Here is a 16,383-nt window from a genome sequence, read left to right as displayed (position 1 = left end):
ATAACAATGCTACACCTCACCAAGGGAGGGAGAAATGGAACATGTATGGTCAGAAATAATTGTCAGCTTTTTCTAAGTGGGCTGCATTATATGCCACACTTAGCATGAAGTATATGCCAATCTGGATGGATGATGTGACTTCCTGCTGAATTAAAAACCAGCCAACAACACAGACACACCTGCACAATTGTCAAGTGTGTCTGTGTTAGTGCTATGCAGCAATTTGTGTCCACATGCAGGCAGGGAACAGGAATCTGTAGTAAAATGTCAAATCCAACACTTACCTGCCCTCTCTCTATTAAACAGAGTACTACAGTAAGGAGAATACCTGTGTTGTGATGTGTGTAAAATCAAACACTGAGCCCTACTTATGGTGTCTAAAGTATGGAAATGGTACCATACTTGACTCAAATGTGAGGAAGACCTAGAGTTGTCCAGAGAACTCTGACAATGCAACATATCCCTACAATGTACTAAGGACAAATTGAACATCATGTAGTCACCTAACACAATAGTAACAACTTAGGACCAATAAATACCATCAATCCTGAGAAAACTGAACAATGTATTTAAATGTAAAACCTATTTAACCAGAACACTTTGTAACCCTACCTAACCTATACTAACTATCCTAAACACTAGCCTATACTTCCTTAGCTTATACTTAACATATCTTAACCACTATTAGCACATGACAAGTTGAACATCAGACCCCCTTAATACGCATGGCTCAGTACAATAAAAATATCAACTACATCCTAATCATATACTAACTACATGTAGAAGCCTAAACAAAGATTTTTAGTTTACTTTTAATAAACAAAAAAAACATTAACCCCCACCCAAATAAAAGCCCACCAAAATACAAACATTACTGAAGTACTACTACATAGCGTACACTAAAACTAACTAGAATTAAAACTGTGACTAATGAATCCAACAATATAGGATTTACAGAAAACAGGGATGGGGTAGTCCTGAGGGAGAGTTCATATCTGTGTTGCTATTCTCTCAAGTGTATCCTAGTACTTCTTCTAAATGTCTCCAGGGATGAGGTGGGATGTGCCTGGCTACTGCATCACATGCACAGATCGTCTAGCAGCGGGAGTTGTCTGTGTCTGTGCAGTTGGTAGTGGGGCTCAAATGCCAGCAGACTTGGCATTGTAAAATGTGGCCCAGTTTTCTGAATCCATTGGCAATTGTCTGAATGTGGGCACACCGTTCTCATCTCAGAGCTCAGGTTTTTGTGGTTTCTGGTTTCATGTGAGTTAGGGAGAAAACTGTACCTCATATCAGGGCAAGTATAATGTGTACATCACATATCACAAAATATTACTGACATTGTAGTGTTATCATAAGTGCCTCTCCATACCCAAGCCTGATCTTGGAATATTGAAATGTACACTATACAATCACTACAATGATTTCTCACACTCTACGCCAGCACCACAACAAAGAACGTCAGGAAACTACACCTCAACCAAAACGCCACTGCCAGACTCATACTGAACCTTCCCCGCCAGGAAGGTATCTCCCAACACCTGAGGAACCTCCATTGGTTCCCAGTGGAGAAACAAATCAACTTCAAACTACTCAACCACACCTACAAGGCCCTTCACAACATCGGATCGGCCTACCTGAATAATTGCATCTCTTTCCATAACCCTGCAGACCCCTCCGCTCCACCCAACAGGAGGTAGCCACCTTCCCATGCATCCAGAAAATCACTGCAGGAGGAAGATCTTTTACCTACCTCGCAGCCAGGAGCTGGAACAACCGGCCCACGCACCTCAGACAAAGCTCATCGCTCACCTTCTTCAGGAAGAACCTTAAGACATGGCTCTCCGAATGAGGTCCAGACCCTCCCCCAGCGCCTTCAGACCCTCATGGATGAGTAGTTGCGCTTTACAAAAACTGATTGGTTGATTGATTTCTCCAATTACAATATGGCAAAATAACCCAACAAAGTTCAGTGTAGGTATACAAAGGATCTCCTTGGGCACCAATTGGAACTATGTATTCCACTCCTACCACTGTTCCACACTCAATCCAATGTGTTAATGGTAAATAATACCCATGGGTCGGCTATGTACAGTTTTGCTATTGGTCTTGCATCATGCAAGATGGGTCAAGGTCAGGGCAAAACCTAACTGAGATGTATAAAGGTGAGCACTGGCATCTTGTGTGGGTCTGCCTGCATCTGTCCATCTTGTGTTAGTCAAGGCAGTGCACATTGCAGACTTACCTTACTCTGTGGCAGGGAGCCATTCCATAGATGGAGGGTGGGGATCTCACTGCATTAACAGCCTTATTCGGACAATTTCACAGATTTAGCATCAGTGCTAGACCTGGAAACATGTCATAATGCATGAAGTCCACAGATGAACCTAAACTAGGTGAAAGAATATGATTTCATCTTTCTTGTACCTCATTCTCTCTGTGCTGCATTCTGCAGTACACAAAGAAACATCAAAAAGCCTCTTGTGAGTATGTTCGTGCAGGCACATGTCCTTACTCGCTCAATAACCGTTTTCTCTACAATGCAGGCTCCCTTGCACCATGCAAGTGTGCCTGCATTGGTGCTAGACAGGCAAAAGTGTACCACCAGTAGAAAAGGACAGAATTTAACTGTACCATGGACTCATTGTGCATTCCTGCCCTTTCCCTTTGCATGAAAGCTCAACATAATTGTTACATAGGTTAGATCCTGTTCATGAGGCTGACATCGATATGTCAATATATGGTCAATTTAGATCATATGTCCTGCTGACCAAATTTAGGTCAATGGACTTTGAATCCATGGAGTAAGGCCTACTGAGGCTGCATAGGCGTTATAACAATGATATTCCCAATCTGTGCTCAACAGAAACATATAGTACTGAGATGTGCAGGCTGCCATGCACTGCACAACTGCTAGGCTACATCACAAATTGTCTGTCATGTGAACATCTCTCCTCACAATGTGCATTAAACAGGCTGAGAGCTATTGTATTGAATTAAACCTTGGATTGATACATGAGCTGCCCTAAGTCCATGCAGCCATCTAGGGCATTAGTGCAATGGATGCAACTGCCACTCCATTCTACACAGGACTGACATAGGCACCTCTGATGGAGCTTCAGTCACCCCTGAAACAGCATTAAACAGCTATACCTCATATAAGTGGTGATAGAGAGGGAATGTTTAGATGTCATACAAATGAATCAAACCCCTGTGGCAACCCAAGTTGAAATGTTAGTTGTACCTTTTAATATGTTGTTTGGGTATGCATCAAAAGTTGGGATGTCACATTTTCAGCATCTATCTTGTGTGCAGTGACTGAAATGTGATGCCTTACCTGGTAACACTGTCATGAATGTTTCATGCAGAGTGTTGTTAGACAGGACACACAGGTACTATCACAGATATACCATACCTATATATACTTTTTTATTCTTTTTATTAAAATGTTGTCAAGCATACATTGCACATTATGTTTTTTTCTAGGCACAGAGGCATATAAAGAGGACATGACCTTGGTAGCCATTGCCATACCCACCCCTGGGAGACCCCAGCCCGATCCCCAGTCTTTAGAGGTTTAACTTTGGGGCATTGTGACCATCCCAGACAGGCGTATTCTGTGGTTGCATGGAGGTGCGGTTAAACAGCCCTCTCCTGTATTCATTCCATTTCCGCTACAGCTTCCCCCATTTTGATGGGCATCCCCAACTATAGGTATCCTTCTTTTTAAGCATACACCAAAACCATGTCCCTCTTAACATCTTGCAATCCTGGTACTTTGCAGAACCCCATTGTCTGGCAATGTTTCTCTTTGTGACCACCATGCCAAGCATTACCAGCAGTCTCTTTGACCTTCCCAGATCCATATGTTCCCATATATTCGGAAAGCATCTCTTCATTGATAAAGACAGGTCCTCTGTCAGGAGACTACTAAGACATGCCAGCACTGTTGACCAGTACTGCCTAATTTCCGGACGTTCTTAGAAAATATGTATGAAGGATCCCTCCATTCTGCATCTCCTAAGACATAGACCGTTTACATGTTAAGTGTGTTCTATAGAGTATTTTGAACTGAATCAGGCAAAACCTAGAGCGAATTCCCTCTTCCCTCCCGCTCCTCCTCCTCCAGCTCTCCCAGATTCCATTCCCGCTGCTCCTAAAAAATGTTGAAGCATGTCTTTCGAGTTGTTCAGTATGGTTTTGTAGGTGAGGGAGATAGTTTTTTTGTGTAAGAGTTCCTCTAATAGTCTATGCTCCAAAGTAGAGGCTTCGAGGAGTTCCACCCCCAGAGAGAGGGCCTAGTGTAAAGTGTGTTGCACTTGTAGGTAGCAGAAGTATTCCAAAGGAGCCAGTTCATACTCCTCCTGCAGTTCGCTGAAGGTCCTAATGGCATTGCGTTGCCTGAGGTCACCAGTCTTTGATATGTCAATTAGATCCCACTTCTTGAACCTGGGGAGGTCACCCAGGGTGCCCAATCCCTCAGAATCCCACAGCTGGGTGGCTTCGTTTAATCTTCCTCCCCAACCCAGGGCTTTGTGTGTGGCATACCAGTATCCGATGGTCACTGACGAGGGGCTTAGATTGCGTGACAACCGGAGGGAGGAATAAAGGGCCCTCAGGTATCCCCCTGGTTGTTGTAGCTTCCTATCCATCTGGTAGGCAGTTTCATCTTGTGTTGTGTGTATCCAGTAGTTCATTGTTGTCAACGGAGCAGCCAAGTGACATTTCTTTATGCTGGGGAGGGCGATCCCCCCATGATACCACCCCCTGGTCAGCTTAGTCAAGGATATTCTGGCCTGACCCCTATTCTACAGTATATAAGGGCCCGTAGCTCAATATCGACCGCTCTGTAGTTGTGTGTGGGAACCATGTATGGGGTATTATGTAGGACATAAGAAGGATGCAACGCTATCATTTTAAAGAGAGCAGCTCCTCCCAGTGGTGACAATGGCAATGTTCTCCAGTGTTGTATATCTAATTTAAGTTGTCCCAGGAGAGAGGACAAGTTTTGAGAGTAGTAGTTGATGGGGTCTTTTGTTAAATATATGCCTAAGTATTTAAAACTGTCTTTTTTTTGTTTCAACCGGGCATTCTTGAGGGAGGCAGGGGTATCCCCCTTTAGGACATAAAGAATGGACTTCACCCAGTTGATTGCCTAACCCGAATATTGCCTGAATAGGGTTCTTATGTGCATTATGAAGTCTAGGGAGGTGAAAGGCTTTCTGATGTACAGTCTGATATCCTCTGCGTACAATGATATTCTATCCTCCCAGTGTTCATCCCAGGTTATCCCGGTAACTAAAGGGTCCATCTGCATCCATGCCGCCAGTGGCTCACAGGCCAGTGCAAACAGCTAGGGCGAGAGCGGGCACCGTTGTCGAGTGTCGCATCTCAGGGTAAATGTCCTCAATCATGGCCCATTCTCCACCACTTGAGCCTGTGAGGAGGAATAGAGGATTCGTACCCATGCCCTAAATCAGAGGCCAAACTCCATTTATTCTAAAGCTGCAAATAGATATGGCCATTCGACTGAGTCAAAGGCCATACGGGCATCCAGAAATAGAATTTTGGCATTGTCCCGAAGGGATCCAGCCTGGACACAATGCACTTTCATAAGGTTTAAGGCGTATTTCAGTTCGGCATAAATCCCGACTGGTCGGGGTGAATCAGTGTGGATATGATGGGACAAGACGGGAGGCTAGTATCTTAGTCAATATCTTGACCTCTTCATTAAGCAGCGAGATTGGGCGTTATGAGCTGCAATCTTCAAATGGCTTTCCTTCCTTCCAGGATGACAACTATTGAGGCCAGATGTTAGTCTGGGGGAAGTTCCCCTTTCGCTAAGCTCTTCTCGTACTTTCTTTTCTGGGGGGGTGCAAGGGTAGTGGCAGTCATTTTATATAGCACAATAGGGGTCCCACTGGACCCCATAGCCTTTCCTTATTGCAAGTTACAGGTGGCACCTACTATCTCCTCCGGCTTAAGCTCACTATCTAAGATCTATTGGTCCTCTACTACTAGGGTAGGAAGAGGAATATCTGTTAGTAGGTTGCGTGAGTCCTCTTTTGTGTCGGTCGCTCCCGGGGTATAGAGTTCCACATAGTAACTCTAGAAAGCACTCGCAGTCCCTTCACTGTCACTTCTAGAGGAGCCTGACTCAGTGCAAATAGTGCCCACCCAGCAGTGCATCATGTCCCATCTGTCGAGCCAGTCCAGCAGCTTCTCTGCATTGTACCCTATGTCGTACAGTTGCCACTAAGTCACCCTGTGCTGGGTTCAGGCCACCTCCCGTGCTTCACCCTGGTTTTCACGCTGCTTAAGCATTAGTTTATGAACCATGTCAGCTTCCTGCTAGTCAGGGGGGTCATTTCTAATGTCAGGATCTCCCTCTCCAAGGCTTCCATTCATTATTCTCTTTTTTTGTACCAGCATCTCGGAAAGGTCCACTCCTTTGATCACTGTTTTCTATGCTCACTGTTTTATATGCTTCCCACACCGTTTGTGCTGAGGCTACTGAAGGGGCATTTTCATCAAAATATTGCTTAGTTGCCATCAACAGGACCACCTTAACTTTTGGCACCTTAAGGTACCATGAATTTATTATGCTCTGTCTTTGGCTCTTGGTTTGGTGAGGGCCATAGACCGTCCACAGAGGGGAGTAGTCTGATATGCCACGCGCCAAGTGACACATTTTTCACATTTGTGACATTTGATATGCTTGCATAAGTAGATAATCTATGAAGGAGAGACTGCTATGGGCAGAGGAGTAGAATGTAAATTGATGCTCATTTGGATGGCAAACACACCACACGTCCACCAGGCCCTGTGCTGCCAGGAAATCAACTAAGGGCCACTTAGTGGGGGTTGTCTGGCTGGGGGGTTGCCGTTCAGTGGCGTCATGGAGGTGGCATTAAGGTCCCGTTCCACTATGAGTTCTCCTGAAGGGAGTCCCAGTAAGAGAGTGTTCAATGGTGAGAGTGTGCCCTCATGAAGCTGTGTAGGGATATATACTGATAGTATGTATATTACTGTTCCCTCCCAGGTCCCTGAGAGGGCCACATGTTTACCATGCTCATCTGACCAAGTATGCCTGATGTCAAGGGGGAGTAACTTTTTCACCAGGATGCCTGCCCTCCTGGAGGTGGTAATATAGCCTGCATGCACAACCATTCTGTATCCCCACCTGTCTAGTGCCCAATAGTTGTTCCCCAGCAGGTGGGTCTCCTGCAGGAGCACCACCTCTGGGGAATGTTGTTTGAGGTACTGGAGGACCACCCCCCTCTTGATTTTGTCCCCAAGTCAGTTAACGCTCCAGGAGAGAACGGGCAGTGTTTGTGTCGCCATTTGGTTTGGTAGTTGAGGAGGGTCTGCCCCTGTGCGGGGTTTCATGTCTGAATGTAGGAGCTGCAGGGTCCCTGGGGTATGCCATGTACCCTCGCCTCATTTCTCCAACTTGTGCATAATTTGTACTTGTCTTAAACATAGCAACTACAACAAACCAATACATTCCCCAACAGAATTAATCCCTCTCTCTGCCTCCCTACAGATCGGGTCTTGAACTACCCACCACCCCAACAGTGCAGAGTGTCTATCGTCCATGTATGACATAACTAGATACCGGAAGGGGGGAGTGACAGCCTGCCTTGACCCCCAGAGCTAAACAGTGTTACCAAGATGCTGTCTGCTACAGGCTGCAGTTCCCAGTCATCCACTGCTGGAACACAGCTATGCCTCTTTTCTAAGAGGGCACACCATGCACATCTCAGTCTATGGTACTGCAGCGGCTTCTCCAGTCTTTAGGTGCCATTCAGTTGAGTGTTGTTCATGGGGTGCCACCTGTCAAAATGGCGTCTTCCTCTTGGGTCTCAGCCTCCCTGGATTGGGTGAACTTGTCAAGTTTAAGCTGGTGTCCTGTCTTTGCACCTCTACCACCTGTCATTTTGCAGCGGGTGTTGGAGACAGCAACCGTACCTGGTCACTTGCTTTAGTGAATGAGGCTGGGTGCCACTTGGCATTCCAGTGTGCTCCAGTGAAGGGGACCACCTCCCAGAGTACCAGCACTGTCACTGTGCCACACAGGGATGCACTTACACCACCACGGAGGCTCCCCTATTGCAGATGTCGCTTATCTCCCCTTATTTGTAGCCAGTTCCACGTCTTTGGACATGTCGTTGAGCCTCTTTCAGCATCTGGAGAATATTTATTGCCTTTTTCCCTGGCAGAGCAGGGACCCCCACCTTACTCCTCTGGCTGTATTCAGAGCCGGGATAACTCATTCTGGGGGCAGAGAGGTCAGTTTCCCCTCGGCATCCTGGACAAGCTTCAGTTCAGACCCCCCCCTTCCCGGTCAATTATGTGGCTCATGCACTCACTCTTTCAGGAGTGGCAATCCCACATCCTGGGCTGTACCACTGGCCACATCCCCACTTGGCATGGGGGGCATGCTGGCATACACCCCCCTTCCCGTCTTTTCCTGACTGTAGTGTGGGCTCTGTCTTTTTTGTGCTGCACTCGCAGCATGAGCTGCTGCTGTCGCCTTCATGGGACCGATGACACTGTCCAGGGGGGTGAGCCTTGTCTCACAGTTTGTCCCCTAGCACTCCTTTGTGGCCCCATGCACCACACAGTGTTGCGGTCTTCACAGTGTCGCTAGGCCTCGGAGCACTGTATCATTGTCCGGGCCTGTGCTGGAGGTCACAGTGTCCAATGCATTCTTAGGACCATCAGCTCCTCAAGGGAGTGGGCCAGGCTCCGTCACCTGCGCCCTAGTGCTATGCGATCACGGCATCCCCCCAAGCACGTGGCTGTGCATATTGTACCATCAGAGGGCCCCACCAGCTGCATAGTCATCTTTGACGTGGAGGGTCTTCACTCCTCCCTGACTCAAGGTCGTCTCCTTGGTGGGGGAGTGGTCAGGAGCTCAGAGCCTGTCCACCTACTGTCCTGGCTGGAGGCCCCGCTTTTCTCCCACCCGCCTACTTCATGTCCCTGGTGGGGGGGATCGTGGACACTGTTCCCCGGGTGCCACCTACTGCTGCTGGTCTGGTGAGGTGGGGCAGAGTCCATCAGCCACTGCTCTGCTTCCTCCGATTTTTGGCCTCACGCGCCATGCAAGCCCATGGTCGCACATTATGTGTAGACCCCAGTTCTCCTCTCTGTCCTCTCGGGGCCAGGGGGCTGCATAATACCTTGGGTGCCTCGGATACACTGCTTCGTGAGCGGTATGTCGTGGGCTCGGAGGCCAGTTAGTTGTGCAAATTTTTCAGGGTACGTACTGGGGCTCTCGGGAGCTCCGCTACAGAGTAGCCATTATGATTGGCAGTTATCTCCGCCACCCCTACCATACCTAAATTTGAAGTGGGGTACTGCAGAAAACATTACCCATATCTATGTTGAAACTACATTCACATGAACACACCTCCTTTTTTCTTTATCATCTGTTGACACGTGATGTTGTGTTTGCTCAATGATTCTGAGTGATTAGTTGCCAGCTGATGTATAACTCCCCATACACATCACACTGTTACAACTATGATGGATCACACATGTCACAGAGCTAAAACCATGTAGTCATGACACTTACTTTCTGCATCACTGTCCTGCATGTGATGAACCTCACCTTGAGTGAATTTACAATGTCCACCTGCAAAACAAATATTGAGGGATTGCATCAAATTCAGAGCAACTACACACACTTCCAAATCTTAACTAAGCACTATGAAATTCCAGTGTCATGGAACATTTAGACACCCTAACACACATATGTAGACATTTTTAGACCATGGAATGAAGCTAGTCACCTCACAGGACTGAGCTGATAGGAGGTGAAAGGTCAGAAATGTCTTAAATTGTTTGTCAACATCAGGCATCAATCATGTGATGCAAGAACGGCCAGTTTGCTTCATCACAAGCCCACTTGAACCAAGACACAAGGGTGCAAGCATTTGCACTAGGCAGCCAGAAGTGTGCCCGTGCTAAAAAAGCACAGGTATCCAGTGTAAAAAGTTACATAAAATGCATTCCTGCCCTTTCACTTTCACACAGAGCTGCTCAGCAAGGTGAGTTGCTGTGCTGCACTGCATGAAGATTTGTGAGATGTGTTCTTTGGTATATACATACTAGCCTTCCACACAGATATATCTAATACTTGTGCAGTGTGGATAATGATCTGTATTGTGAATCTAGCCATTAGGGCTGATATAGACACATATTTTGCAGTGTTTTACAGTACATGAGTTAGGGAAAAAAACAATGATTGATCCAAGCACATTTACCAGCTCACACCTTCTTCAGTCCTGGAAACTGCTAAATGGTAACCCTTGTTTGGAAAAAGCTGCTCTCGGAGGTTGCGTCAGAAATTTCCCCGCACGGTGATCTGTGCGTAGATTTCCAACCTTGGTCCACCAGCTTCACCTGTCAAAGCCCCAGGAACTGGATAGGGCACCACTTGGCAGGGCAGGAGTCTCAGCAGAGGCTCCAGGTGCTGGCAGAGAGAAGTCTTTGCTGTCGCTGAGACTTCAACAACAGGAGACAAGCTCAGTTTCAAGCCCTTGGAGAGTTCTACACAAGTAGGAAGGCACACAAAGTCCAGTCTTTGTCCTCTTGCACAGGCAGAAGCAGCAACTGCAGGATAGCTCCACAAAGTAAAGTCACATTTTGCCCTTTGAAGTAGGCTTATTTCTAAGCAAAGTCTCTCTTGTTTGTGAAATCCTGCCTTGCCCAGGCCAGGCCCCAGATACACACCAGGGGGTTGGAGACTGCATTGTGTGAGGGCAGGCACAGCCCTTTCAGGTGTGAGTGACCACTCCTCCTCTCCCTCCTAGCACAGATGTCTCATCAGGATGTGCAGGCTACACCCCAGCTCCCTTTGTGTCACTGTGTAGAGAGAGGTGAAAACAGCACAACTGTCAAACTGACCCAGACAGGGAATCCACAAACAGGGAGAGTCACAGAATGGTTTAAGCAAGAACATGCTCACTTTCTAAAAGTGGCATTTTCAAACACACTATCTCAAAATCAACTTTACTAAAAGATGTATTTTTAAATTGTGAGCTCAGAGACCCCAAACTCCATATGTCTATCCGGTCTCAAAGGGAATCTACACTTTAATCATATTGAAAGGCAGCCCCTATGTTAAAATATGAGAGGGATAGGCCTTGCAACAGTGAAAACCCAATTTGGCAGTATCTCACTGTTAGGACATAAAACACATATTAGTATATGTCCTACTTAAACATACACTGCACCCTGCGCACAGGGCACCTAGGTCCTCCCTTAGGGGTGTCTTATATGGAAGAAAAGGGAAGGTTTAGGCCTGGCAAGTGGATACACTTGCCAAGTTGAATTGTCAGTTTAAAACTGCACACACAGACACTGCAGTGGCAGGACTGAGCCATGGTTACAGAGCTACTACAGTAATGTGGGTGGCACAACCAGTGCTGCAGGCCCACTAGTAGCATTTGGTTTACAGGCTCTGGGCACCTCTAGTGCACTGTACTAGGGACTTATCAGTAAATCAAATATTCCAATCATGGATGAACCAATTACATACACATTTTGTATAGGAGCACTTGCACTTTAGCACTGGATAGCAGTGGTAAAGTGCCTAGAGTAACAAAAACAACAAAAACAGAGTCCAGCACACATCAACAACCTGGAAACAGAGGCAAAAAGTTAAGGGAGACAACGCCAAGGATGAAAAGTCTAACACCTACCTATACCTAATTAACTATTACCCCATAATAGACAAATGCCCAACAATACCAAATGCAATACCAATTACAAAAAGCAACACTTAGGTACAAAAACATAACAAAATATGATAAACAGGGACTGAGCAGACACAGACAACACTAGAAACAGTCAAAAACTCCTCCAAACACTCACAGTGCTCCAGAAAATCACCAGCATCAACCAAGAGACAGAAATTGAAAGTAACATTTACATTTCCTACTTCCTATTATGCAGCCACCTCCCTTGCATCATTTTTCAGGGAGAGGCAGGTTCTTGAGATGTGTGTCAATTTTATGGATGCATTGCTACAAAAATGAACATTGCACGATGCACTGCACGTTTGCACTCATCAAGAAAAGCTATGGGCCATGCAATGGTGGCCAAGCCTCAGTTTTGACCCGTGCAGTAGAGGCAATGCATTGGTTCCACCCCACACACCAGAGGTGATGTGCCGGTTCAACAGAAGATGGATGGCTTCTGCTGGGGCAAACACCTTAGGGCCACTTCCAAGGATCCAGGACTGGGGTAGCACCGCTTGGCAAAGCAGACTGAAAGATGGCAGAGTCCAGGTGCGAAAACAGTTGGTTGGAAGCCATTTATGTCCTTGAGAATTCAGATCAGGAGGCCAGCCATCTAGGCCTAGAAGTCACTATGGGTTCAATGGATGTATGTGCCATCCTACTCACCCTGACAGGGGAACAGCAGGCAGCACAGCAAGGCAGCACTACAAAGCTGATTGATATGACAAGATTCATGATACTTACCAGGATGAACACCTGGATGTCAGCCACAGTCATATGTGCATTGCAAGGCTAATCCTGGCCCCTCTGTCCCTTTTCAGCTCAATTTCTCTCTTCCTTAGATGTGTCCAGACCCATTCCTTGTGATCTATCCCCCAGTCATAAAACACTTAGAAAGCTGATGTTCACTACTACTCATCACTACATGGCATGCGGCCACCACAACACTTGTGCTGTTTTACTCCTGGCGAGGGCAGTCGCATAACAAAAACGGCGAGGGTAGCTCTTTGGGTGCCCCTACTGACCCAACAAGACTGCAGTCCATAACACAAGCCTGTGTAATGGCACATGCATATTCCATGTTCCCCTATGGGAAGATACAATCATTAAGGGTTCAGAATACCATTCAGTTGGGCACTCAAGGCAGGGGTGCCCAACTCTTGCAATGACAACGAAAAATCCAAAACAGCCCCACCAATGCCCCATATTTCCAATGTTTGTGTATGCGTACATCCATTTGTGCTTGCACTATGACATACATGCTTCACACATTACACATCTATCTATGTGATATGATGTTTGACAAACATCTCCCACGTACTTTTAAGACAAATGTTACACATTGCTACTACAGCAGTTTAGTATGTTTTGGTACAGGTCTTTGAACTTCCATACATTGCTCCACAAAGAATGGTAAAAGTGTATTGTATCAAGGATGGACAAATATAGACCTTATGTCACCTGGGAAGGTGTCACATGTTTGTATTTGTGGATGCCCACACATGCATGAATGCCAGATTCACAAATTACATTTATACATCTACACCTGAGCATTGGCCTTTGGCCATGACAGATGTCTCCCATGATAAGTGATGACACCTGCTGCAACACTTGTTCCTGTAAAGTGCTGACACTCTGCATGATAGTCCATATCTGCAACACACATCAACGTTAAGATTGCTTCAAGACTGACTTATTGGGAGAATTGTGATCCATGAGACACTGAGGGCCACATTGAACACACTTTCATGCAGCAGAACACAGCACAACAGCATGCTATTCTCTGCTGTGCTGCTTAAGAGAGGGAGCACAAGACTGCCACATATCTATCTAGCTATGGGACATTGCTGCCCTTTCCCTTTCATGGAGTGCAATGCATCACAGTGGTGTGCTGCATTGATTTGGTCTTAGTTTGAAATATGCCCCCACATTTTCCAACAGTTCGAAATTCACAATTCATTCATGTTGAGGCCTACATCTAGTTGAGAAGATGTTATTCACAATATGTGTACCTTGATATACACACAAACACAACACAATGAATGAGTTAAAAAAATAAATCTTTGATGATGTTTTCATATCAATTCACTCATTATTACCATCATTTTAATGTCATTAATCAAAGAAATTAGCCACTAATTTGGTCCCGTCTCTGACGACCATCCATAGTGTAGACTATTTCTCCCTCAGAGTCTTCATCTTCTTCCTGTTCAGGTGGGGTTGCACCCTTATAATTCCCGGGGACATTTGTCCTTAGACAGAATTTGTGCAGTATTGCACAGACTAAGGTGAGTTTGCAGACCATGGTAGATGAATACATAAGTCTGGCACCTGATTTGTCCAGGCATCTGAAGTGGGACTTTAGTACTCCAAACATACTCTCCACCACATTGTGAGAGTTTGACAGAGCTACATTTTATTTCTTCTGGCCATCTGTCTGAGGATTTGTGAATGTGGTCATCAGCCATCGCTGCAAACCATATCCCTGGTGATCTGGAAAGAGATTGTACCCTTTGTGACTTCTATATAGGTACCTATGTGGCATAAATATGCAGACAATATCAAATACATGTTGTGTTTATGTAGCACTGATATTTCTTAGGTATTGTTGAACAATGCTTTACATTTGTTTGTTAGAAAATGTAGTTCAATTGTGCATATTGTACATCATGTAAAGGAACCAAGACTTCAACATGAAGATTATCGGGGGTAGGCAGATGATAGATTTGACAAGCAAGTTTGACTATTTGTATCAGCTATATGTGAAATGGGCACTATGGGCCAGATGTATCATACAACCGATTTGCGATTCTCAAATAGCGATTTTTAAGAAATCGCTATTTCAGAATTGCAAAAAGGTATGTATGATTTTTGCGATTCGGTAATAGCGATTTCTTAAAAATCGCAAATGCTATTACCGAATCGCAAATAGAGAATCTGTCACCATTCGCACCTATGGGCCTGTTGGCCCATATCTGCAAATTTTTTGCATTTCCAAAATTGCGATTTCTTGACCAGAAATCGCAATTTTGGAAATGCAAAACCCCAGGGTGCTGGGGGCTTAAGGCCCCCGCTGCTGCACCCCAAAAAAATGTTTTGGGACATGTAAGGTGCACACATGCCAAAAGGGCATGTGTGCTTTACATGTACATTTTAAAAATGCATTTTAAATGCATTTTTAAATTTTGCACATGGTTACCACCAGGTTCAACCTGGTGGTAAATAGCGATTCCTAAATGCCCAAATCGCATTTAGGAATGGCTTCATACATGTGCTAAGAAATCGCAAATAAGGAATCCTTATATGCGATTTCTTATTTAGAGAGTCGCAATTTGCGACTCTCTAAAGAGGGTTGCAATTTTAAGGAATTGCTATTTTTGCGATTCCTTAAAATTGCGTTCAGAATGTCTTTCATACGTTATGAACTGGCTTTTTGCATTCGCAAACGGCTTTTTGCATTCGCAAACGGGCATTCGCAAAAAACCTTGATACATCTGGCCCTATATGTGTGCAATTTAGCCATCTTTTGATGGGATTCTCATTAAGGCAATTAGGGATATATAGATTGTAAAGGTAGCATAAGTTTACATGTGTATTTTTTAATCAAATTTCCATTATTTCGAATATGACATGGATATTTACATATGGATTAATCATCCCTCAGGTATTCTTTCGGGCATAGCAAGTTGTCTAGAAGTTAGAATGACCCATAGGAATTGAAATAGAGCCCTATTTTGGAGCCCATATTATGTATGGAAAACAGACCTGTACACTGCACTTTCTGATAGAAAATGTATGCTTGTGATTTTTATACATTTGTGATTCAGTACTTATAACCTTTGATTCTTAGACCATTTCTATATCATAAGAATGTTTTATTGTTTGTGGTAGATACACTGTGATACCTTACTTTGGTTACAGTATGACCTAGGTTTGTTCCTACTATATGACTTCTGTTTTGGCCTATCTAATCTTTGTGTGCCAATTACGAGAATAAACTGCAATGCAGCAAATGTTGCCAAATTGAGGCATAAATGTAACCATCCATTACATTAATGAAAAATGTGAATGCACCTTATTAGGTATGAGTATATTTTGATTTTGAATGCTGTAAATACCTGCCATTTGCTCTTTCAGTCTCACATATGTACCTAGAGTACAGATTTGGAACATTATTGGTGCATGACAGTTGTTGATACTTGATTTTCTTTTACCATTTGTGGTCCTAAAAAATAGATCAGCCCACAGATATCCTGCCATGTGTGAAACAAATACTTGGGCAAACAAGAATTGGGCAACAACATTTAGAAGTCAAGTAATTAACAAATATTCACACCTTGGTACACCATTGCACACATCTCAAATATGTTTGAGGTCGATCCTTTGATCTTAGCTTAAAAATTATTGTGGACCACATGAATTGTCATATACTGTCAATGAAATTAAACAACTTGTGATTCTGACCACTCAGACAATATGACAGGACACAATACCTAGCACTGAGTCTGTGAGGGAATCACACAATGGGACACAATTGGCTACTTGATTGAGTAAAATACTACCACTAGGTGCACATCAGACATGATCCAAACACAAAGATGGGTATTCAGACATTCCCTACAATTTACAC

This window comes from Pleurodeles waltl, chromosome 1_2 (assembly GCF_031143425.1).
Source record: "Pleurodeles waltl isolate 20211129_DDA chromosome 1_2, aPleWal1.hap1.20221129, whole genome shotgun sequence".
Classification (NCBI taxonomy): domain Eukaryota; kingdom Metazoa; phylum Chordata; class Amphibia; order Caudata; family Salamandridae; genus Pleurodeles; species Pleurodeles waltl.
This window is presented reverse-complemented; position numbering follows the sequence as displayed.